Source organism: Haemaphysalis longicornis, unplaced genomic scaffold (genome assembly GCF_048455015.1).
Source record: "Haemaphysalis longicornis isolate Haplotype H1 unplaced genomic scaffold, Haemaphysalis longicornis Haplotype H1 scaffold_11, whole genome shotgun sequence".
NCBI classification, from domain to species: domain Eukaryota; kingdom Metazoa; phylum Arthropoda; class Arachnida; order Ixodida; family Ixodidae; genus Haemaphysalis; species Haemaphysalis longicornis.
In genome coordinates, this window is record NW_027526214.1 from 126436309 (window position 1) to 126459170 (window position 22862).

At 49.5% G+C, this 22862-nt stretch overlaps 1 protein-coding gene across 2 annotated transcripts in view; it reads left to right on the forward strand.

The window, feature by feature from the left end:
* LOC144161002 (phenoloxidase-activating factor 2-like) overlaps window positions 1-22862 on the forward strand; it is a 118292-nt gene that overhangs the window by 63673 nt on the left and 31757 nt on the right. The window lies entirely within an intron of this gene.

The window sequence follows — 22862 nt, forward strand, 5'->3', positions numbered from 1 at the left end:
TCATCATCATCATCACCAGCCTATCTACGCCCACTGCAGGGCAAAGGCCTCCCCCATTATTCTCCAATTCCACTTTAATTCAATCCACTCCAAATCCAATCCAATCCAATCCAATCCAATCCAATCCAAGCCAATCCAATCCACTCCAATGCCCCTCGCGAGAGAGTTCGCTATCGGAGAGAGAGGGGGTGAGCGGCGGAGAGCGCAGCTGGCGTGGCGAGGAGAATGGGGGAGGGGCGGACAACGACGACGACGACAACGCCGGAGGGACAAGGCGAGACAGCAGCGCAGGAAAGGAGCGGTCGGAGGTCATGTGACAGGCGTTCATCCTGCAGTGAAGTCTCTCGTTGTTGTTGATGATGAACGCCGCAGGCTGGAATGAATCTAGGCCCCCCGCCAAAAAACAGAAAAAAAGAAATGCGGCACGGCTGAGACGCACAACCATGAAATTCGCGCATTCTGACCAAGGATGACGTCATAACACGTTATTTGTATACGTCGTCTATGCCGTCGACAAATTCGTTCAGGTGTTGAATGCATTCTACGACATTTTTCCTTCTTGTAAGCCCAAGTTAGAAAAGTACCGTACTATTTCCCGACGTATCCTTTGTCGTTTGATCGTGATCTCAACAGCAGAAAGCTCCTGAATAAATCAAATCGTGGTTGTCTACACAACCACGAAGAATATACTTCTCCCGTGCATTCCGTATGCCCATACGCAACGTCAGAGGTTCGCTCTAACCGCGCATATTGAATAAACAAAAAAGAAACAACAGTGAACGCAAGAAAAAAAAACACCGACACTGATACGTGTACGTCTTGTTGTCTAATAAACGCACCTGATAAACAACCAAAGAAGGGAGATCTACTGGCAGGCCTTCGGGAACGCGTGATAAGTTCCCTTGCGCCGGCTCTGGAAGTCCGCAACGCGACATTCCTCGCAAGCCCCTCGCACACTGCGCTCCAGCCGCCTCAGTTCGCTTGCTGTAGCAGAGTCGCCCCTCTTTTATAGTGCATCCTTCCGCGGGCTGTGGAGTCGGTTCTACAGCGCGCACCCGCCGAGGAGCCGTGCGGGGGCGCAGCGGCCGAGCGGTCTCCACGTTCCCACTTGACGTCTGCCCGTGGCAACGTCGGCAGCGGTGCGAAGGCTCCCTCGCCCCCTGCTCTTCCTTAAAGAGGGATTCCGGCCGGGGATACAATCCATCCACTGCGTCCCCGTGCCGCGTATCACGTGGCCGCCTCCGTCCGTATTCGTGCACAGCCGGAAGCAGCGCTCGCGGCTAGCTAGCCTTCGCAAGCGGCGCCGCAGGAGTTCGTGTGGGGCTCAATTCTAAAAAAAATGGGTGTTGTTTTAGGGCGACGCGCTAGTGGCGCGCATTTTGCACGTATTCTTGGGTTCGAGCGTCGCTCTGAGGGCCGGGGAGAGGGTGGAAGGCCCTGGAGGTGTCCCAACGGGAGCACCGCCACAAGGTCGCCCACTGCCCCCCGTCCACCATAGCGTGTTCACCATGAAGATTCGCCTGTTTTACCTTTCCCGTTAGGAAAGTCAGGAATAATTTTTTTTTTTCAATACAGCTATAAAGTACAGTCAAGCAGGATTGGGAGGTTGTCGCGCGAACATGGAATGGCCAAGCGTGCCAGAAGCCTAGCGGTTCGTTTCGGAACTATGAAATGCCAGGGAGCGCACTCGCACAATACCCTCCCCCCCACAACTTACCATCCTTTCTGTTTTAAGCGTTACATTCAACATCTGCTAAGCTGCTGTTTCGTCTGCTTCATTTGAAGGAGTCGCACTTACGCGATAACACTAAAATCGCACCCGACTGTACTCTAGAGACCCTTGTGTATATGGCAACGAAGCGAGTGAACGGGCGTCCTGGTCTTCAAGAATTCGCTTTTTTTTATTTTTGTGTGCTCGTAAAGTTACTAAGCACGCACACTCAGCGGAGCGCTTTACTGCACTGCTGTTGAGTGTTGACCTTGTTGCACGTTTCGTCAATTTCATTCTGTTTCTGGCTCGACAGTCGAACAGACATCGTTTCAGCCAAACTGCGGTTACGCAAATACAGAATGCTGATTGTGCCCAAGACGGTGGCCAAAGAATCAAATAAATGGTGCCAAAAAAAAAAAAAAAAAAAAAAGCTCCGCAGTGAAGAGAATTTTACAGTTTTGCCGATGTGGAGGCAATACAAGATGGGCAGAAAGCAATGCTTTTCATGCGGGAGATTTAATTGAACTGTAGTAGTACTCAATGAAAGGCATTGTCGGTAGGTAAATGAGCATGTCAAGAATTGGTACTTGAAGGAATGGGATACAGTGACATGCCGTTTCTTGTTCTTAGACTTTGTACTATAGTAGAAAAATAAAGCGCTTAAAGCCAGACCACATGTACGAGGCTTTTCCGGCTGTTTCACCGTATCGCGGCGGTGCTGCTCCGCCAGCAGAACAGCACGACCTCCTCGACCGGCTCGCGGCGGGTTCCGGGCGCAGCTCGGCGTATTCGGCGCGAAATGCAGCAGGAACTGCTCGGAGCCGCGCGACGCATCGTCCCGGCTGTGTGTGTTTGCTTACATGCACGGCATCGGGGCCGTGCGGGTGCCCGGTGCGCCCCGCCCCCCTGACACGGTCCGCGACACCGGTATTCCGCTGACAGGCACGCCCTTCGTGTGCGCGAGGGGATACGGAGCTGCGCTCGCGGTGACGTCATGATTCTGCTCGCACTTTCGCGCTCAGAGGCTCCCGCGTGTGCACACCGCTTGAGCTGTGTTAATAGAGGGCAAAACTTTTGCCGGCCGCTCACGCGGTAATTTCTGTCGGCAGTGGAATATCCGTTAAGCTGGAAATCTGTGCAAAGCAGCTGCACAGTGAGAAATCGCGCCTGCGGGTGAAAACCGAAAAAAGTGTGGTCGATCCCTCTTTCGTAGGAACCGGCAAAACGCGACAGTGAAAGGGGCCTTCACAGGAGCAGTTGAATGTTAACGAAATTTCCTCTTTGTGCGAAGGGTTCGCCAGCCTGACCCCGCCAGACGAAGGGACACCGACACGCAAGAAACAAAAAACAGGGGAGGGTGCCTCAGTTCACGCGAGTCCCCCGTACACGAAGGCGCCGGCATCGAGGCGCCGACTGTCGGCGCTCATTAGCGGTGTGATGCGCTACTTCGCTTCGCCTCTTCTAGACGGCGCGCGCCATCTAAATCAGTCATACGGAAGGACATAGGGCGCGTTCGTAGCATATGCTGATGTCTCCGTTCGTAGAGCAGTGGGAAGAGCGCCACGTACCCCCTGTCGCGGTCAGAGAGTCGTGGGATTGAAACCGGGCGCCGCCGCGTCAATGCCACTTTTTCTGGCGACGTCACTTCCGTGACGGATATCACGTCACCAAAATCTTTGTGTATCCGGGCATAAAACACTTTCGTGTCAAAAACAAACGGTGCTAGCTAGTTCTCCGTGCAAAATACGGGTGCCAAAATTCTGCATTCAAACTCACTGTATCGGAACTATTTCGTTAGGAACTCGGATTCCAGCTTTCCAGCACCTGAAAAGCGCGCCGCGCGTTTTCCGAAATAAATTCAGCTCAAATTAGACGAAACACAGGAGAGGCTTTGGGGATTCGCACTTACTGCAGTTGATTTTATTTCGGAGCCACGTCTTGGAATATAGAACAACAGCAGAACCATGCGGAGCATGTATAATTCACACACAAGAAAAAAAGGGGGTGGGGGATTTCCGTGCCGTTTCCATCTGTGAAGAATGATGACCAGCGAATTTGGGCGCCGTCTGGTTTACACATCCGGCACAAGAGCATAGTGGTTCCCTATGGTGCCTCGTGGGAAGCTCTTGGTCGGTGGTTCTGGGAATTAATCGTTATTTCTTTCTTTTAGATGCGACGCATCTCTTTCACTCGCCTTGTCCCTCCGGCGTCGTCCGGCAAAGTCCGCATCCCTCCCCCATTCTCCTCGCCGCTCTCACCGCAGCGCCATCTGCGTGTTAGCGCTCGCCGGCGCTCGCTCCGTCGCCGTGCCAGCTGTGCGTGGGTGCGGGTTAGCGCGCAGCTTGCGCTCGGCTAACACATGCGCATGCGCTGCTATACGCTGCCCTCTCTCATTCCGCCGCATATAAACGCGGTAACTGCGCCGCTCCGCTCAGTCGTTGCGCCGCCGCTCCGCCGATGACATCCTCCGATGACCACCGATGATTTGAATGGAGACTAACAGGCCTGCTATCGCGATGGTCGGCGCAACCGTAACAAGCACCGGCCACCCCGATTAAAATTTACACCATGTTCCCGCGAGGGGAACCATGGTGTAGATGCGACGCATCGGGGGTGAACATGCTGCGTAAAATATGTACACACAACAACAATGGACACGCTACCCGCCGCGGTGGCTCAGTGGCTAAGGCGTTGCGTTGCTGAGCACGAGGTCACGGGTTCGATTCCCGGCCGCGGTGGCCGCTTTTCTGATGGAGGCGAAAAGCCAAAACGCCTGTGTATACGAGATTTCGGCGCACGTTAAAGATCCCCAGGTGGTCAAAATTAAACCGGAGCCCTCCACTACGGCGCGCCTCATCGCCTGCGTTGCGTCGGCGCGTTAAACCCCACAATCAATCAATCAATCAACAATGGACACGCTAACATAACGGAAACGCAACGGAAAGCGCCGATGCGTCGCATCTACCCCATGGTTCCCCTCTGGGGAAGATGGTGTAAATTTTTCTAGCTCCGTGTTCCCGGCATGTGAGTGCGGGTGGAAAGGAGGGAAGGTCTACGAAAACCACAGGCAGTGAGTAAAGCGGTCAGAGGTCGTGGGGCAGTGCCGACCTGCAGTTCTGTACGCAGCGGTTTTTCGAACCTCGGAGCGCGTTGTCCCCAGCTGTCCTTGTTGCCAAGCGCATCCACACAAGGCGCTCGTGCAGCTGCAGTTTCACGAATCGCGTGCCACTCGCCGTTCCGAGCTTGGCTTGCGAACGCGCCGTAGAACATTCACCGAGCCGACAGTTGTCCGCACACATGCTTTTTTTTTTTTTTTTTTGCTTTTTGTGACTCAGACTTTTTTTTTTGGGGGGGGGGGGGGGGGCTGCGAAACCGGAGCATTGAACCATCTAGAGGGTGTGCGTATCCCCCTACGTAAATGGGAACACGAAATTAAGTGAAATGCGAACACGGAAATATGAACACAACGCGCAAAACTGGTGTTCGTTGAGGTCCCAATAATGGCGCGCTATTGGCATATTTGGAAAGTCGCATTTCCCACCTGTTTTTGTAACCAATTGTAACTAAGTTTGACTTGCATGGAAAGAAATCCCGCTGTTTGTGTCTTCCGCTTCATATTTTTGTGTTCGAGTTTCATTTGTCCATGACAGTGCCTGTTGGTTTATGCAGATAAGTAAACTGTCAAGTAGTTCCATTTCTGTCACGTAGTTCCATTTCTGTTGTCGATGCAATCGTCGACAACAGAAATGGAACTACTTGACAGTTCGTAGGCGCTTGCGCATGACAAATGTTGTCGATGCTTTTCACCGAGATTGATTAACCCTTCCTGTCAGGTCAACTGAATTTTTTTCCCTTATAAGTTGCGTTTGTTGTGACTAATAAATCAGTTGGTAGCGTGCGCTTCATTTTCACGTGTAAATCCTCGTCTTCGTCCCGCCTAGCGCCAGCAATGTTCCGAGTAAAAAACCAACGAGCCCCATTTCAAGCTCCCGCTTTCGCCAGTGTTAAAATAGTGTCGCTCGCAGTTCGCCGTTGTGACCATTTTTCGCGAACCCGGAGGGCCGCATGTGCGGCGGAGGAGCACTGCTAATCTCCAGCAGCAAGCGCCGTCGCGTCGCTGAGATCTGATGATTGGATATGCGTGCCGTTGTACAAACCATCATGCCCAGCCTACGGCGCTGCCAATCTGACTTAGGCGCCCGGCCTTGCTTGGAAAATTGAACAGTCGTAGGAGAAGGTTGTTTCACAACCGGTACCTTGACTACCGCTTGTGCTCTTTACGTGCATCTTGTCAACGGGCGAAATTGTCGTCGACGCGATTGCTCCGGGTGCCATGGGTGTGTGGCACAGTCCAGCATCGCCAAGGTGGCAAAAGAAAAGGAACTGATTTTAAGTAATTGTCCGAGAAATATCCAGCACTGTAGTGCGCTGCGTTTACTTGAACTACCACTATTCAACACTGTGCAATTTGTTTGACGACGGGATGAAATCCGCTGAGTTCTGTGGCGAAATATCAACGAACGCATGGAATCCAAGAACATAAGCAATTATGTTTGCGGTAAATTGTGTTACGTTCTCTCCGACAATCTTCTTCTGTGAGCAGGCTCGATGACGCCGTTTCCCTGCTGGTCTAGTAGTAAGCGCCAGCGATCGTGGCTTGCGCTTTTTTAAGCAGGTTGCCAAGCCGTGGAACTTCTTCTGGGTGGCTTTAGGCCCGAAGTGCGGCACCGCATCGCCTTTGACATCGGCATGAATGAGGTCAGGGGCGTCGAGGTGCTCCTCGCACACATGCACATACATCGGGGTCAAGTTTCTCGCGCTGCCCTCTGCCGCTTGGTACAGAGAAGAGGGAGGAGGAGCTTTCCACGCCTCGCCGATGGCCACTGCGGGAAAGCAAGCACTAGGCAGCGTTTTTCACAAAACGATGAAAGGAAGGCACATCGAGCGCCCCAAGAAAAAGAAACGCTTCCCGTGACCACAATCGAACCTGGGTCTCTCGCGTTGTGAAGCCGACGTCTACCCAGTTGCGTCATTCCGACACTTTTTCATTACCTTGTTTTCGCGCACAACACACGTCACGGATTAAAAACCGTCGGCCGAACTTCGGCTGTCGGAAAAACTTGAAATCAACATCAAACGTGCACAGTTCTTCTCGTACAGGTAGCCATTCCAAATCGGGCGTCTGCAACTTGGGCACTTCAAAGAGCGAACTATGCTTTATGCGAAGTATTTGCTCACAGTGAGGGCCAGCGTGGCGCACCGCCACCCTCGACCTCCAAATGACATGCAAGCCTAGAGCCACGACGAGGTCATATGGCACACTGTTGTCACTAGGTGTGCAAAGAAATCGAATGCCTTGGGGTGAAACGGGCGGGTCTGTCTTTGCGGTCCTTCGTAACACATCCCAGAAAAAGATGGCGTCCCAGCACCCCGCGAAAACGTGCTCAACGGTTTCCGGTTTGTTGCAGAAAGTGCAAGTCGTAGGGCCAGCGACAAACAAGGCGTTCTCCTGCATCCACGTCTTAACGGGAAGTGTGCCGGTGTGTAGTTTAAAGAAAAAGGTTTTCACAGGTGCTGGGACGGCCATCTTTTTCACACGAGATAACCCGTCCTGGCAAAGAGCAGATATTTGCACTGATCGGCAAAGTGGCACAGGTAATAGCACATCCCTCGAGTCTTCAGTAAGTGCCTTTCTTGACACTGTTGCTAGGTGCTCCAATAAAAACCGCACTGCTAGAAACCTGAAGGATTCTACAAACTCCTTCATAGAGCCTTTAGGGCTACAACAGCTTTCGTCTGCGGACGACATAATAAACATTCGCAGCGCTTTTGACAGTACACTTTGTAAAAATGTTCGCAGAAAAGGGGCATTGGTACCCCGTAAAAAGAAAAACCGGTTAAAAAGCTTGCGAATGTAAACGTGACACAACCCAACCCCGCCCTCCCTAGCTCGCCGGAAAATATTGGTTCTACTTGAACGCTCCCAAGCGCCATTCGGACACGGTCGAAGCACTGGGGATATAAAGCGAAGCTTTCTCGTTCCCATGGATGCCGACCGTCCCGTCACCATTGGTCTGTGAACCACAACGGCAGTGAATGAATTCCCCGGGAGAAAGCTGAGCGTTTCATCCATCGTTGTCGTCAGACGAGTTTTCCCTTGTATAGCCCTGCACCCACAGGGACGGCCCGGGACGCAACACGTGTTTGGCATGATTCCTTGCACGCACTAGTCAGGTCACACAAGAATAATTAGCGTGAGACGTTCGGTGAAAGTCGTTTCCACACCAAACACTCCCAACTAACCGCGTCCACGTCGCTTTGGCCAGCGCTAAGCTGCCCAAGGAGTGCCCTAAAACTAACGGTGGCGCCTCCACATGGCAACCAAGGCAGCAGTGAAGCTCGCCCGTAGAGTTACGCAGCAGTTTCGTGACCAGAGAAACATCGAAGGACTATGATAGCACCAGAAATGCCACATGCCAGTTCATTTCAGCCCACGGCGAAGGCTGCGCGTTACGTCTATTCCCAACGATGCGTGAGTTCCGCAAATTCGGTTATATCTTCCTCCTTCTGTTGCATTAGCCTGGGCTCTGGCACGATGCCCAAGCCAGCTTTAATTTCCCCTCAGGCACAACTCTAACATTGTCTGGCTAATGCCTGGCAATGTTAGTGATGTGCCTGGCCTTACGCACAATTGCCCGGCCTAAGGTGCCCGATTGCATCAAAAACCGACGTTGTTGTTGTGCCGAATATGGCCGCTGCGGCGAGGAGTAAGTAAGAAACACGTATGGAATTTGAGCCGGCCACGAGACTAGGAGCCGAGTGCGTTACCGGCGCGCTATTTCGCAAGTGGAAGCAAGCGGCTCTGTTAATCCCTTTCCACGTGGTGCCAATTCAGCGCCGCTCGTGCGGCAAAATGAGGTAGTTTCGTTGTTGAAGAAGCTAGGAAATTTGGTCATTTCGCCGCACGAGCGGCGCCGCAGCTGCCAGTTCGCAGTTGGTGAATTGGCACCATGTGGAACGGGCGTAAGTCTACTGCGCGCAGTAGGGAGTAGGGTTCATGGATAATTGGAACTGCATGATTTGGTCGGTAAAGCGTCAGAGAAACATCTATTGAAAAGGCAGGTAATTCGATCGCGCGTATACGTTCCCCTACGGTTAATTCCAACTATGAGCTACGCCAACTGCGGCTTTCCGCCTGGTACGCGGCCAGAGAAACGCACCCGGTGCCTATTCACGAGGCTGTGTCACCTACACAGCCGAGAGAAGAACGGAGAGAGGAGGTAGAAGGGGGGAAAACCAATCCAAAGCCCCCATGGCGGGCGTTTTGGAAGGCATATTCTTGCAGCATACGCAGACGTAGACGGCAGTGCAGCCCCTCATAAAAATTTCTCCAGTCAAAAGACAGATAATAGACTGATAATAGATAGACAGACAAAACACAGGTAATAGACCCTCGATAATCGACAGTGCACGTCCTGTGTGTCCCCTGTGTTGAAATTTCGCCACCGACCTTTTGCGTCCTCCAAAGGAGCCGTTTGTGTTTCCGGCCTCCATGCGTCTAGTCTATCTCCCAAAGGCAACATACACTGTACGTCCATTGTGTGTCCCCCCTACTTCCCTAAAGCAATAAAAAATCACGTCTTTTTCAATCGTCACCATATATTTGTGGACATCATGTTGAGCCCCTGGACTGTCATATGCGGCATTTTTAGATTTTCACTTTTTTTGGTCTCGTGACGCCATTCAGAAAATACCCAATGTTGCGCATTTTGGAACTTTTTTACTGCAAAGCACTATACCTCTACCCCCCCCCCTCCCCCGTTTTCATTCCGGTGTCATCGATTTACTTGGCGCCGTTTCCGGGCTCCTCCTCACCACTGCTGACACCTTTTCCCCAAATACTCCCCCCTCGCCTCCACCGATGCACCTTTGGCAAGTTGCACAGTCGGCAGCTATGGGCGGTGTGCGGTTATCAGATGATTGTGAAAAATAAACAAAAGGATGGATGGGCATAAAGAAATGCGCTGACTATTACTACACTCCCTAATATGAAATTTGTGCGCAGCGCGAGCTGCAGCCTTCTCGGTCACGGCGCATTTCTGCTGCATCTCAGGAAGTGTTCGCGCGATCAGCGAACGTACGGCGGCATGCGCTACTCTGCTGCTACCTCGCAGTGCGCCTCCGCCGCCGGCCACCATGTTGCAAATCGTGTTTGAACCTTCCGTGCAAACGTCACGTGGTTTGGATTAGCGGAGAATGGAACAGTGTCTGCTCCTTGGTGGCGAAACATGAAACATGTGTGAGGGAAAGGCAGGGAGAGAGATGACGCCGTAGCCGCACTGTCGTACTCCACTTCACCCTTCGCTAGATTGCTCCTCTCCGTTTTCTTTCTTTTGTCGCTGCCGCGTTCACTAACTCGGTTACCCGAACATAAACGGACACCGCTCCCGCGAAGCCAACGTAACGGCTGCCAAAGGGCTACCCCCTAAAACAGCCAAACCTGCCGTCGCCGTTTCCACTCAAATTCACTTCGCCAAGTAGCTGAGAATCCCTCCTTGTAGAAGGGAAACTTCCTCAGCCAGAACGCCGACTTGAGCCCATATTTTTTTTTTCAGCTGTCTTTCACGCCTGTCTTTCAGCTGTCTTTACGCCATCACCGGTTGCAGTTTTATGCGTGCCCGGTTTTCGGGTAGAAAAAAAAGGCCGTGCACGCAGAGCTAGGCTTCATGTCACTACCGATGATATCCCGGTTGTGCTGGTATTGAGATGTCGAAATTACATGGCTCAACGCTGTTAGTCGCCTCCCCTCCTCAAACGAGTGGTTCGGGTGTGGGTTGATGCACAGGAGGCGTGCACAGACATCTTACACACACAGTAAGATGCATACGAGGGGGAAGGAAAACGTGCATCCACATGTTTGTATGCGAGAATAGAGCTCAAGAGCTCTCAGGTTTTAGAGCGTTATGGAACTGATGCATGCCGTTCGTTTGGAGGAAGAAGAGCGAGAATCGAAGCCGCACCGCCATTACCGCCTCAATGTAAGCTCGTGGAGTAGCGGTGAATCCCCCGCGGATGAACAGCAAATTCCCCGCTTGGACATCGTGAGGCAATATCACTTCTTCCTAGGGATTTCGTATTTTCGACGGCGTCTGTCACTACTAAGCACGCGAACATGACCGGTTGCGGGTTTATGCGTGCGCAGGTTTGTAGTGGAGAATAGTGGGAGGGAGGACGGGAGGCGTGCACGCATAGACATATGTTTCATGCCTCTACTGATGGATGGCATGTCCGTCGTGCTGGTGGTAGATTCAAGCGCGGACGTTAAACGGCCCAATGGGACCTGTCCGGAGTCCTTAGTGGTAGAGCAAACTGGGTTTGTATGTTAGCCGATGTTCTGATTACCGACGCAGAACCCGTATCGTGATCTATGGACGTAAAAAATGCCATGTCACGCGTTCGGTTGGCTGAGACGTGAAATGAAGTCATTCTTTGAAGTTCTTGCGACAGTTGCGGCAACAGTCTGAACCCGGCCTTACATAAACAGTAAGATGCTTACGACGCGGGAGGGTCCCAGGCGGTTCCATGTTTATCTGCAAGAACAAAGCTTGGGTGCGTCGGAGGGTTCATTCAGCTTAATGGCTAGGAGGAAGTATGCTCCATCGCAAATTGCGATAAACGTGTACTGTTTCGTGCACTGCGTCCACCTTTGCAGGTCATCCTTCTTCACAGAGTGGAAGGGCACTAAATTTTTTTTTCAGAATTTCACCATCGTGGACAATTTCTAAGAAAAAATATATTGACACCACGAAAAGGAGAAATGCGCGAGGAAATCTGTGTCACATTTGCAAAAACCTTCTTTCCGGCCCACATTAACCCCTAATTGCGCATTGTTGTGCCCCTAGTAATATTGTGCCCCTAGTAATCAGTAGCACAAATCATCGCAGTTTGTTTCAGAAGGTTTCATTTGAGCAGTTTTTGTGTTAGCAGGTAAAAAATTGGCTGGTGATTACGATACTCCCTAATGCGACATTTTGGCGCAGCCGGAGTGCGCTGAGGCAGTACTCACTCGTGGGCTCTCTCGGCGGAAGCGATGGTGAGCCAATTCCGTCGTCGGCGCAAAGTGCGTCTCAGGAAGGGACCGCGAACTGCGTCTTAGTGAGCGCACATCACAGTCACGCGCACGCCCCCCTCACGCTTTCGCCAAGCGTCGCGCCGTCGAGCGCCTCGTGCGGGCGCAGCATTCTGCCCCCTCCCCTCCCGCCACACCTTCGAAGAGCGCTGGCTCGCGCCGCCACGGCGAACCGCCCTCTCCCCCGATTTCGCGACACTCTCCTCCTTTGCGTTCTTTCACTCTTCGGTCTTCCCATCGTTCGCACGGCTCAGCCCAGAGACGGGCGACAAAGAGCTGCCCCCAGATAAGACCAGATAAAACTTTATTGTTGCCACGGGTGGGACCGTTTTCAGGTCGACTTCGGTGTCCTTCCGGCGACGGCAGGATTCATGTAGATCTCTGCGGCGTCTTCGGCCACCTGGGCTAGTGAGATGTGGGTCATAGGGTCTGTGCTGAGCCGCGCGGCCTCCCGCTGCTCCTCGTTCGTAATTTGTAATAAAATGGGGTGCTTTTTAAGAGTTTGTAGGGGGTTTTCTTCACAGGACCAAATCACATGGGGCAGGTCTGCGTATTTATGGCGAAGAGGGCATTGGTTAGAGTGCAACTCGAGGTAGTAGAGTGATAGGAAGGCAGCGGTGGCAAATGTGGATGTTTGAAGTTGGCGTGGCGCCGGGAGAGGGAGGGGTCGGGTGGTGGGAAGCGAGCTCTGGACAGTCCGTAGTGATCGAGTGCCGATCGGTAGGTCAAGAGGCGGTCCCCATGGGAGAACGGTTAAGGAAAATCTGCAGCGTCACTGGGCTCTCTGATTACCAGTTCTCGAGCGACCTCGTGTGCCGATTCATTTCCTGGGAGTTCGAAGAGGCCCGGTGCCCAAACGATATGTATTTGTCGTTTCGGGAATTGGCGTGCCTGCAAAAAAGTAGGCGTATAGTGCGGGGGTCAACCCGCCCGTTGGAGTAACTGGTAATGGCCGATTTGGAGTGGCTTATTATAGTCGCAATCTCAGCGCCAGAAATTGCGGTCAGGGGCAGTGGAGTACATCAGCGACGCACCAGTAACAAAATTAATTAGCTTAACGTGGGAATATTCCGCTAGAAAAAGAGCTATTTGCGGAGCCCATGCGAAGCGCATGTACTCCGTTCGGCCCCCTGGCGGAGAATCTTCCAGCGGCCCCGTAAAAAAAATTTTGAAGTTGTGCACCGACACTTCACCATGTTGTTCCACAGAGCAGCTTCGCTTCACGGCTTGCGCCTGCCTTCGCGAAAGACGCGTGAGCCAGCGGCTTGGTGCTGGAAGAATACCTTTCCCTGCAGCGGTATTTCGTAGCGTCAATACGGCAAGAAGGGACAGTTCTCGTGTTGTAGGGAAAAATACAACGTGGAGGTAGCGGCGGTGAGCCCATTCTTCGATTACGTGTAGACTGAACGGCTGGCTGGGCGTCATTTAAAGCATCAGTGTATGTTATGCGTGGTATGCATGCCGAACATAAGGAAGCAAACATCAAGTTGAACGGATTTATTTGCACGCGTTAGCGGGAATCAATGAAAATCGAAATTCAACCAACTGGTGTTTTGGCTTCATGGCCTTTTTCAATTCCTTTCTTTGTTCGCAAAAGAAGTGCTCGACCAAATTGCGTTAGTAAGAACTGAGAGGAATGGGCGAATAGACATGTCCGAATCTATAAGGTGGAAACACTTTCCTTATATGTGTCGATCGAAGAACACACCTAATGATTACACCAAGATATTAACGTAACCATTGGGAGTAGTGGGCAAGAAATATAATCGTGAGCAGGCCTGTTTTTAGCACAGAAACAAGGTTCGAGGTTCATTCCCACCGATGATATGACCGATCGACAAGCTTCAAACGGAGAGGTCATTTGGTCACTTCTGAAAGGATAGTCTGGAAATGTTTAATAAATTCGGGGAAATTACTAGCTCGTTTGAAAATGACAGTCTTGACAATAAAGGAATTCGATGTCCTTAAAACTGAGCTCGAAAACTTCTTTGGATACCGTGTGCGTTTGCCTGCGCTAAGAAAAAAAAAAAACAGCTTGAGCTAAGCTAGTTTTTAGCGGATGGTATGAAGGTTTTTTTTATCCGTCGTAAGGTAGATAACCGCGTTAGGTTCGTGAGACTGAAACGTCGCAGTCGGCGCAGTTCATGCGAAATGTGCGAAATGGAAAACGTTGCGACGTCCGAGAATGTGGAAGGGCACTCACCCCTTTTGCTTTTAGGAACATTTGATGACATCTTGGAGGTATAAAGTTAGGATATAAACATTGTCGGTGGAGCTGCTCTTTCGAAAAGTTCAGTGTTATCCGAAGAGCTGCGAAAAGTTTCGGGAATGCCATTCTGAGTACGCAAAGTGTGAAGAATGGAAACCGTGGCGCGGTTAAAATGCCGAGCGCAGTTAAAGGAATCAGACGGTCCAGAAAACCATCGACAATCTCAGTCACTAGAGCGGGGCCACTTCGCCAAGCGTAGGCCAAGTACCACGGTGAGCACTGCTCCTCCGTCGTCCACCGAACAACTACGGCTTCGAGAAGCGCCCACGCGGAAATTATTTGAACTTAGCAATAGAGAGCATCCCCGCGGCGGCTAAGTCGTTGTGCTGCTCAGCAAGGGACATCCTGGCCGCGGTGGCTGCTCTCCTTACAGAGTCGAAAACACCCGCCGTGGCTCGATATTTCGGCACCCGGCACAAACGATTCGACCCGGGTGGTAATGGTTACTCCGGAAGAGCCCTCCACTGTTGCGCAGTGGCTCATAGGCCAGGTGTAGCTTCGGTGCGGTAGACTGCGCAATCATCAATCAGTCGGTTAATCGATCAATCCATCGATCGATCGACCGATCGAAGAGACGCGTTATCTTATCGCCAATCGAAAATCTCTCTTCAGGGTGGGGCCCAAGCGTGCACCAAGCAACATAGCGAGCACGCCTCTTCACCCATAGATAGAACGGAACCTGGCGCTACAGTGTCCACGTGACCAGCGCTCCCTGTCTCCATGAGTGCCGCCGTACCCGGTAGTTCGGCCGGTCATGGCAGCTGGGCGCGTCGTGGCCGGCAACGACTTTGTGGCTGCGCAAATTGAGTTTTTGTTAAAAACGTTGCCGTCAAAAGTGACGCCGTTACCAAATTTTACCTTTCATAAAATACTGTGTTCAATTGAGAAAATGAGAGAGAAATTAATTTGGGGGTGATAAGGAAAGATAAAGCAGGAGTCCTGCATCCGGGCCGTCCCGGTTAAATTTTCAAATTATTATACACTGCAAACTAGATGGTGTTTTATTTGCTTCTTTGAAATATCTAGCTGAAAATAAATTGTTTAGATTGTCTTAAACCACGTTCTTGCTTCCTCTCAATACTGAACTAGTATCGTTATGCTACGCGCTTTGGCAGGCGAAGCAGGCGAACAGGATGCGACAGCTAGAGATGCAAAAGAGTTGTCGTATTTTTTTTTGTCGGAGCAGGTATAAATCTAGAGGCGAAGTCTTCTACCGCAAGCGTTTACCGCAAGTAAGTCTCCAAGCACGCGAGCCAAGCATTATCAAATTGCATGAATGTGTTACATGGCAAATAAATACCGGCTTGTCGAGTCGCCATGTATGCTGCCTCACTGCACCTGTCTGCGGCAGTGCATGCTCCAAGGAGTAACCACACGCAGCGATGGCGGCGAGCGACGCGAAAATCGCCACTCAACGGGTACAGAAAAAGGATATGTAGTGTGGGCGACAGCGGCAAGCGGTATAAATTCCTATGCTGGCCGCAGGGCCCTCGCTCGCTTTTTGCCGTCCAGAAGCAGCCCACAAGCGAGCGGCAGCGACGACACAGTGAACTATAGCGACGAGCGACAACGACGGAGGACATTGGCGGCAGCAGTGTGTCAAACGAAAAAAAAAATACCGGTTCGGTTACGGTTCTGGTTCAGGCGAAATGATTTCGTTCCGGTTCAGTTCCGTTTCGACAAAAGCACGTACCGAGCCGGTTCGCGAACCGGTTCGATGAGTTGAATTATCACTGAAATTGGAAAACAAAAAACACTTAGTAGTTTAAAACGACAGTCAAATTAAAATACAAACAAAAATTAAAAATGCTCCCATTCCCCCAGGGCAGTTGCGCAATTGCAAAGCAAAGTTTAAAAAATTACGAGATATTAGGAAAACAGATGAAGTGGCCACGATTTACCAGCTACTTTCTCGCCCAGACTTTATGTTGTCCTAGCAACTATTCGTAAAGCCACCGCCAAGAGATATGACGGTGGGATCACTCATAGGCAAAAAGGACTAAAATTTCGTCCTTTTGGGGACTAACGGCCTTTGCCACAATCATTAGTCCCTTTTGGGACTAAATGTGAGGGGGCGAACGGTTAGTCCGCCACCCGGTTTGTCCTCTCCGATACTCCCAAAGGACGAACTGCCAGAAGCCGCAGAAAAAGAAAAAAAAAACAGACGTCCACCAGCAGCGATTGAACCGCCAACGCCCGCAAATAGCCCTTACAAAAATGGTTATTGAGATTGAATTGAAAGTCAATTGACTTTACTCAGTACATTGTGTTGATAGTCAATTGACTTTGAATAGAAATTTTGTATTGAGTTCTCGTTGAAAATTGGCCGCCGCGTTTCAATTGAAACTCAACGCTGAGTTTCAATTGAAAGTCTATTGACTACAGTCAACATGTCGGTTGATTTCCAATTGACTTTCTGTTGAGTCTCAATACACTTTTCCTGTTGAGTTCCTATTGTGACGTGTCAATTGAAAGTCTATTGAGAAAAGTCTGTTGAGTTCCAGTTGAGTCTGTGTTGAGTCTCTATTCATTCTCCTGTTGAGTTCCTGTTGAGAAATGTCAAATGAAAACCTACTGAGCATATTCAAGACAGCCCGTTTGATTTCCTGTTAGTTTTTTGTCAAGTTATTTCAACAATTGCATAGTAAAGTTCAGTTAACTGTACTAAATATATACTAAGTGCTTCAATATTGCAAAAACATTCTAAAAACTGTCGTCAAGGTGTGCAATAAGCAGGCAAAATAGTGAGGTGTTGCATGGCAAAGCTTGCTTTATTGCTCACGAAAGCATCACGGGAGGGCTGGAGCCTCGCAGGGTCCACTTGCCTACTTGACTGTGTAGCCTGCAAAATACAAGAAACAGACTTGTTTGTTTGTACCAGTCAAGTACGAAATGATGATTGCATCCCTTCTCATTAAGCATGCTGGTTTAAGTACCTGGCTATTTTAAAAGTTACCTGGCTTGTATGTTTGGAAAGCAGGGAGATAGCAGTTCAACAAATGTATAAGCTTTCCTCAGATTTTAATGCCGTAAGCCAAGCGAGCCGCATCAATTAATTCTACAATTGGTAGGGAGTGGAATGCCTTTAGTTGAATGCCTTCCGCATTAAGGCGCCTGAAATCTACAGGAACGACTATGTTTCAACGCGGCAGGGAGCCAAAAAATCTCCCGCATGGGTCCGTAATCGTGTCTTCCACATCTTTCAGGCCCAAAAGAAATCCAAATAGGCCTATCAAGACTGGTTGAGCCACTACCTGACAGGAGAAACCCCAAACCTGTGCAAAAGCATACCTGTCAACCTGTGGATTTTGTTTTTTGAAATTTTAATGCTTGAAATTTCGTAAAACAAAATTAGAAAATTGTCAACTTGCATGAACTTGTTTAGAAAACTAGCCTTGATTAAAAAAAACTAGGGTCAGATGGTACTGTAATCTAAAGTTACTACATCAGGCAATCATTGCAAATGGCTTTATGAATGGATGAGCGCATAATACTTTGTGCTTACCGACTAGTGGAAAAAAATACATGAACCATGATGAAAAAAAAACGTGGCAAAAAGAACGTGACAGGAAAAATACATAACTTGAATTTCGTAGTCTTTTACACTCTTGTAACGCTGAAGTATGGTGTGTGCCTTGCAGTACGTTTACCAAACAAGTAGCACTAAGCAGCAGCTTAAAGGGATCACATGAGACATGGGTATATCCACATTTTTGCCTTCGTCATAACAATGCCAGAGGGGTATACCAGTATAACAAGGCCGTCTAATGCCAGTTTACACACAAGGAGAACACGGAACAGTTTTGTTTGGTGAGAGCAAAAACATCAGTTTCTGTAAATGAGAAAAAATTTAAAAGCTTGTATCCCTTTGCTTGGCGAGATTTTCTATACACTAGCAGCACTAAAACAGTATAGTGATACCATGCCGACCAATCATTTGGTTAATTCCTAGAGGCAGAACATTTGCCAAAACAGATTGACTAAGTCCTCGCGCAATGCCGGTGTAGCATCAGTCAGTGGCACGTCTGATGCCACATTCAGCCAAAATGTTATTCAGTGATTTTGCTATTACTCACACCACATTCAGCCCAACTTATTCAAAACTGCTCCGAGAAAGGCAGTCAGCAGGTTGTGATCAGAAGCAATGGCAAATTTCAATTTATGCTAGCAAGTCGAGCAAGTGCTTAAGTCAAAACTGGTATTCATCAGTTTGAAAGTTTGACGCCTGTGCATGTTCTAGCGCAAGCTGCCTAGCACCTGTGACAAAAATTGGCAAATGAGAAATTCCCGGAAAGATACATGGAGAGAATTGGCACTTAGTGGTAAAAGACTAATATATGACAACAGTGTGCAGTCTGTTTCCAACTGCTACTAACGCAGCAGGTTTTTTTCTGCATTGGTTTTAAAGCCAAAGTGTCTGCTTGCCTTTAGGGTGCCGAGGTAACACATCAGACTTGTGTAAAGATGTTTTGGGTTCAAACCCTACCTTCTGCGGATACACAGTCTCTATTTTCCAAAAGCAATCAATGAATTTGTTATATTCTTGGGCATTATTTTTTTAGCTGGAATGAAGTACGGTTTAGGCCACATTTGTCACTGCTCTGCACTCAGGGAACGCTCTTTCTCCAAGCAATCATTCAAAATAATACGCAAATATATTGCTGGCTGCCAGCACTTTAGCTTGCAAGTATATTTTACCGCCATGTCTCCTAACTGGTTGAACACACTATCCTATTTGTGACTGGTAGATCTGCCTCTCAGCCTAGCGCTGTCAGGTGTGCTTGCATAGCGCAGTATTCGTGCGTCTGTTATTCATCCGACAGCCACTTGTTCGATTCAACCTCCTTCATTTTTTTTTTTCATTTTCGTTAACTTCGTTCGTCAAACAATTTATTTATCTTCATCATGGTGTTCTTTCTTTTATTATGACACTTAGTACTAGGTAATTCATGGCTGCTGCTCCGTTCTGTAGCGGCACTGCATCTGGGATTTTATTCATTCGTCAATTGCCTTCAAAGGTTTTGTTAGATCTTTAGCTTAAGATACATACAAATATATAACACGCGAAAGCAATACAGCAGCGCGGAAGACAGTGAAACACTGATTGATGTCAAAATGTCGTGTGCCGGTACAATAGCCTCCCCCTTCAATTTGTTCCACTTACGTACAGTATTTTTGAAAGGCTGAAGTGAAATCATACCCTTTAGGTCGATCTGGAGACGGCGGGAATAAAAACACTGTTCATATACCGACAAATAACCAAGTCGTGAGTATCGCCATTCAGGTAGGTCTGCACAACATTTGCCATGATGAAATGTACAGTGTGCGTCAGGCTTGTCTTGGGCAAGCGAGCGCACGGCTCCGGGGCGTGCTGGCGACATCTGCTGATAACTGCTGGGTTAGAGATAGCTTGCCATTGCGCGTGCGCGGATCTCGGACAGGGTCGGGCCGGTCGTCATTTCGCATGGGCCACTGTTATTTGCAGACGCCACCACCCACGAGGGGCACTGGTCTTCCCCAGTGCCAGCCATGAGCGGTGACAGGCCAGATAGACGCGGCGTTTGACGCGTTTATCGCAGGCAGTTACGTAATCGCATAAAGCAACGAGCGCCAATCTTCTGAATCTCAAGCGCACCAAACGGAAAGCACGCAACAAGAATTCACTGCAGGGCTTTCGGTCGAACCTGTTGTGCGATTACGTAAGTCCCTGGGGTGATAATGCACCGCGTCAAATTACGCACTGATCTCCGGCGTCACCGCTCACGGCTGGCACGAAGAAAACAAGCACTCGTTGCGGGTGGCGGTGTCTCCAAATTTTAGAGGCCAAAGCTGAACGACGACCGGCCAGGACCTGTCCGAGATCCACGCACGCGCAATGACAGCAGATGTCGCCAGCATGCTCCGAAGCCGCGCGCTCACTTGCCCTTGACAAGCCTGAGGCGCACTGCACAGGAGCGTTCGGAAAGAATAAACTTACCTTATAACAACGTCGCTCCCAGCGGCGCTCCCAGCGTGGTGAATTTGACGGATTCCAAAGCGTTGATAACAGGGAAGGTAACACCTCACTTCGCAAGCTTCTTCACCGTACGATCACAGCGCACAGACACAACACGGACACAAAGGATGTTCACCGGCGGTAGAAGAGCGCATACGATGGCTTTTCCTTCAATAAATTCGATGTATCGCCAGCTGCACTGCAATGTCTGACCTTCGATGCTCGTTGAAAAGATTCGCACACGGCACATAAATCGTCAACAACACGAGCAAAGCTGTAAATTTGCACAGAACAGTGAGAACGACCGCACAGCGTTGGTGCCTGCACATGCCCGCACATCCGGGACTGCGAACAAGCGACTTTGGCTTGGCTTGGAGTCGGTTTGCGATGGCTATGCCACGGCTACGCATTCTTGTGAAAAATTGAGCGTGAAAACATTGACACGAGATATTAAAAAAAACCGACGGCGGCTTGTGAGTCCTATGTTAATATTTACGATCATTGTTTATATAATTATTACCAACCCGTCGAGCAGCAGTAATATTATTTTGCAGATAACCGAACTCCGCCGAGGTCGCGATGTTGGCTGTTAGCGCCACTGGCGGCAGTGGCAACTAAGCGTACTAGACATTCGCGGGGAATCTCGGAGGCCATGTCGCGACAGCGCGGTCACTTTAGCTTAGCGTGGGAGGATGCCAGAGGAACCAGAAGAACTGGTTATCGGCGGTCGGCGGGTGTGGAGGTGGATGGTACGTCTTTTGTGTCCGGGCGCCCTCGCCCTTCCAAGTTCCCCGCCTCGGCGAATGGCAGCAGAACAGAGAATCCTTCAAAACAGCTTTGAAGTTCGTGGTCTGCTTGCGGGCGCAGGATATTTGCGAGGCGCTTGTGTTTGAGAAACATTCCGCGGACGCGTTGACATCTTTAAAATACTTTTGTTAGCGAGAGAGCGGTTCGGAGTGTAACAAGCGGCACGCCAGCTCACTAATTTGTTCGGTTTCTCTATTTTGTTTTCTTTTTTTGTAGTGACGTGCAGCAGTGTCAGGCGCGTTCTTTCTTTTTGTGTCCCTGTGCAGTAGAGATGAGTTGTTAATCAGCGCTTCAGTTTGTCTTTCTTCTCTTTTTTCTTCGTTTGTTCATTTAGTTCGTGTGAGCGGGGGCGCCTTGTGAAAGTCTCTTCCGCTTACGAGTACAGATTTCTTTTGCCGTGAAAGAACTGTTTTCACCTGTTTTGATAGAACATAGATGCGCGTTTGCTCCTTGCGGGATTCTCTGTATTCCACACTGCAGTTCTACAGTTGTTATCGTAGACAGTTCACGGTATCCTCAAGGAAAGTTATGTATGCGAGGGATATTGATTTGTTTGACTACGAAATTTAAGGCGCCGACGCTACACTGGCGATAAGGCCCGCAGCAGTGGAGGGCCCCAGATTCACAGCCCGAGCCCGGGGTCTTAACGTGCGCCTAAATCTCGAACACATTGGCGTTTTCGCTTTTTGCCTCCAAGAGAAAAGCGGTCTCCGCGATGGGGAACTGAACTCGCGTCCTTGGGCTCAGACCACGGCGGGGTGTAGTTCTGGCTACCCTAATGAAGTTCACGAGTGAACGACGATGAGGCCAAGCTTGCGTTCGCTTGATTTGAAGGCTTGTTTTAAAAGTTCGCTGTATACAAAAATTTAATTGTTCTTTTTTCGACGTGTAGTGATTTACACCAACGTTTTGCTATTGTTTTTCTGAGTATGTATAGGCACATTTTCGTTACTGGAATATTCTTTCGCGTTTGGGTTTGTGAGATAACTATTCATTTCTGCAAAACAGCGCTGTTATTATCGTGCCTCCACAGAAAAACACTGAATCATCGCACTAGGATGCGATGACACATATGACTTTTGTAGATGTAGCAGATGAAATGACTTTTTAAATCTACCTCCTTCCCCCCGACCCCCCGTAACACAACGTATCACAGCATTGTATGTGTGAGAAGAGGTAGGAGGAGTTATGACTTTTTTTTTTGTCCCCAGAACTGGGACCCGAGATGTGTAGCCCCCCCCCCCCCCCCCCTCCCGCCTTTCTGTTTTTTCCCCGCCGAGATATGCATGCTTCATGATTCCGCACCAACCTTGCCGGAAGACTGACTTCGAATATCTCCACTGCCGCTAAAGCACCCCAAAGCGGAACCTTAGCAGTACTGAAGATTGCTCACCCATTATGTCAATGTGTGCTAAGGTATAAAGAAGAAAATCAGCTGCTATAGCAAGGAAACGTTTCCGCAGGAGTCACGTGCCAGAGGAGATGAGTCACTGGAGTTTTGTCAATGTTTATTTCCTCCATTGTTTTGTGCAAACCATGTTGCGGCAGTATTTGAAGAAATGCATTAAAAAATTGTCCAATACAATTGATTTCCCCACTTAGCAGGTATAATTATTATTTGTGCAAAGATATGCTGCTGGTAAAGGCTACTGGATTACCCTACGGAGTTTCATCAGTGTTGAAAATTAAGCGCGAACCATAAAACATGGAAAAGAAAGAAGGACACCGGTATAATTTTCAACAATGTATGTTCACCAACTAGTTCGACTCTCAATCCTACTTAGTTTTGTCAGTAGAAACTCTATTGAGTTTCAATTAAAGGAAGTCATTTGACATTCTGTTGAGGTTTGTCTATTGAAACCTTGTTGACTTTTTATTGACTGCACTCAATAGAAATGTCAATGTAAAATAAAAAAAGCATAAAAGTAACCTAGTAGTCTTAATTCCGTAG